This window comes from Macrobrachium nipponense, chromosome 13 (assembly GCF_015104395.2).
Source record: "Macrobrachium nipponense isolate FS-2020 chromosome 13, ASM1510439v2, whole genome shotgun sequence".
NCBI lineage: Eukaryota > Metazoa > Arthropoda > Malacostraca > Decapoda > Palaemonidae > Macrobrachium > Macrobrachium nipponense.
The window spans coordinates 60,412,759-60,416,181 of record NC_087206.1 but is presented as its reverse complement, the minus strand read 5'-3'; positions in this window follow the sequence as shown (position 1 = coordinate 60,416,181).

Genomic DNA, 3,423 nt, shown 5'->3' with positions numbered 1-3,423 from the left:
GACAGGATGTGAAAGGAATTGAGAATGTTTGGAAAAAGGAAGAGAGTAAGGAACAGAATGAGAGTGATTTAGATAGTGGTAAGTGGGAATTAGTAGGTAAGAAGAAGAAGGGTAAAAAAGGTATGACTAAAAGTATGGATGTGAGTAATGAAAGTAGATTTCTTTTATTCAGAAGAGGGTAAGAAAAGTCAGAATGGAAGTAGCAAAAGTGAGAGTGAGAGTGAGCAGGAAGTGCGAAAGTTGGTGTATATGAGAGAGGTACCCTGATGTAATAAGTATGAGGATTATGGTAGTAGGGACGTAGGGGACTTTTTTTTAGAGAGTATGAGAAGTATGGAGATAACAAGAGAGTTTGGGCAAGAGAGTTAGGTTGGTTTTTGATGAGATTTTTGTTGAGTATGTATGGGATAATGATGAGTGTGGGAGATGTGTCATATGAAAGTGTTAAAACTAGGATTATGGAACAGGCTAGGAGGGCAAAGAATAGTGTTTGGTATAGGAGAAAGAATGATTTTGAGGAGGCAAGAATAAATGTTGGTGAGTCATTGTGTATGTATGTATGCCGGTTGGAGAAACTAGCTAGGAAAAAGTTTGGAGGCGAAGGAATGAATGAGTGTAAGGAGTTAGTGATGAAGTTATTACTGACTGTGCCTGAGAGTGTATGTGAGTTTATAATTCTGAAACGTAAGGAAAACATGAGAGGGACGAATAAGAGGTTAACGTGGAATGACATTTTAGAGATAGTTGGGGATTAGGAGCTAGGTAAGTGTATGAAAGAGAGCAGAAGTGTCAGTGTCAGGACCGAAGTAAATGAGGGGATGCCTGAGTTTAAGAGCTATAGGGAGGCATTTTTAGAAGGGCCAAGAGAATGGCAGAGCGAGTGGTTGATAGGAGCATTACAGCACGTAATGTAAGTCTGGTGAAACCTAAGAGAGATAGAGGTGTAAGTGTCGGAAGGTTAGGGTCAGTTAGCTGTGAGCAAGAGCAGAAATGTTATAGATGTGGGAAATCAGGCCATGAGAAGAATGAATACTGGTGGGCATTAGGAGCATGATTTGGGTGTGGGCAAATGGACCATTTAGTGAGTGAGTGCAAGAAAGATAGGGATATTAAATGTTACAGGCGTGGACAGGTAGGGCATATAGCTCGTGAATGTCAGGGGCACCATATAAACGTGGTCTGCGGCAACTGTGGAATGAATGGGCATTATGCTAGGGTGTGTAAAGAACAGTGTGCGAAGTGTGCTGAATGTGTAATGGAAGGTCATGTAGTGAGTGTGTGTAGGTGAAAGAGGATGAGTCAGGCTGGGAATTCGGGAAACTAGGTGTTAAGGGGATTCAGTTGGGTGGGTCGTCTAATATGCGACAGTATGTTCGGGAGAATATGATGGAGTGGTTGAAAGTTAATAAATGTGAGAAAAGCATCAATAAACAAATGAGTCTGGGAGATCGACAGTTAGTGTTGTAGAGTATGGAAGACAGATGAAGAATGTAGAGAAAGGGAATGGAAGGAAGAAGCAATAATGAACTGCATGATAAGGGCGTTAGTGTATAGTGTAAATGGTTGATAAGGCGTGTAATAAAGATGACTTTGAGGGAATGAATGATACTTATAGTGTGTGTGGGTTTGAATAGACAAGGATAAGTGGGATCTCAGTAGGAAGGGAACCAACTAGCAAGGAAGTGGTTAATAGTATGGATGAAGCTTTGCTATAGTTTGACAAAGGAATGGATGAACTGAGTGGTTATTGGGAGTTATTGGGACAAGAGCTAGGTGTAGATGACGCAGTGAATGAAATTTGGGAGGATTGTAGTGAGGGACATAATGGAAATTTGAATGAAAATGGTTTGGAAGAAGTGAATGGCGATGAAACTGAGAGAGTGTAAGAGTGTCCTCAAATAAGATCCAGATGGCCTGCATCTGATACATCCTTGGGTGTTGCAAAAGGAAATTTAGTGTGGATGTTGTGGGTGTAAGGAGACGTTGTCAAATGTAACGGGGGAGGTAATATGGAGGAGTGATATGGTAGTTCCAATTAGACAACGTCTTTAAGAGTTGCATGAGAGAGAGAGAGAGAGAGAGAGAGAGAGAGAGAGAGAGAGAGAGAGAGAGAGAAAGTAAGAGCATTGTTGGGTTGCTTGTAGTTGTTGGGAATAATTGAGAGTTTAAATGTGTTCATATGTTTAATATGTTGTGTTCGTTTTTGGTGTTGCTGTATGTTAGTGTGCAAGTGTGTATATGTTTTTCTGAAGAGTATGAGTGAATGAGCTATCGAGAGAGAGAGAGTGGTGGATCGATTGTTAGCAATGGTTTGCTTGTTGGGCGATCATTTTGGGCTGTCTGCTGGTGTGGTTGCTGGGTAAGTCAGTGAGTCAGTCTGTGATGAGCAATCGAAGAGGACTGAGATGAGGCAGAGTCTATTATGGTCAGTTGTGATTTGATTGATTTTGATGATGTATAGTTGCTGTGTGTGTGTCTGTCTGTGTTGTTGAGATAAAGTGTCTGTTGTGTTTGCTTTTGTATTTTGATATTTTCTAGTTGTTTGTTGGAGACAGTGTTGGTGGTAGTTTGTGTACTGATTTGTCGAGTTGTCTTTGATGTTGTTGGTGTTGTTGTGCAGTGAGTTGTTGTGTTTTGATTGGTTGTTTTTGAGTTGTTGGTATTTATTTGTATAGTGAATGTTATGTTGTTATTTTTGAGTTCTTGTATGGTTTTGGTGCTTGTCTGTCTGTGTATTGAATTCAGCGGTTGTTGTGTCTCGACAACTGTATCCAGTGTTTGTGTTTTATGTGTTCTGTGTCTCGTTCAGCCAATTGTCCTGCGTAATTAGTAATGTAAAGGGAAAGTGGGGCTGGGGAACTATTTGTCAGCCATGTTGTATAAAGTAAATGTGGGGACATCTTGTTGTTTGCTTTGCTTTGCTTGTGATCCTGCCACAATTCAAAGTTCTCCTCTCTGACATTCTTTATATCTTCTTTTGGTGATGCCCATTTTTAATCTACTTTTTTTATAAGTGCGACTTCACTGATCATGTAATGTTTTGCACGTTAAGCAACGTTGCCTCCACTAAGTAGGATTTTCTTCCTTTTGCGGTTTTCTTCTCGAGCGACTCCTCTTTTTTCAGCAAAGTTGAATGGCGGTCCCATAACTTTTTCGGTGGTAGGTTCTCCCATATCTTTCATCATTTCCCCGAGACCAAATTCTTTGGTTTGATGTCGATGAAGTTCAGCTTTTGAGCATTTTACATGTTCCAAATCATGATCTTGGAATGATCATATCGTTTTAATGGTTAAGCTTGCGTCTATAAAGATGTTTTTTTTTGGATATCGAATCTACTCTCTCATTTTTCATTTGAGTGGAAAACAGGAATTGGTCTCACAGTAATTGGTCACTTCATGTTTTACATGTAGGTTTATTTTATCG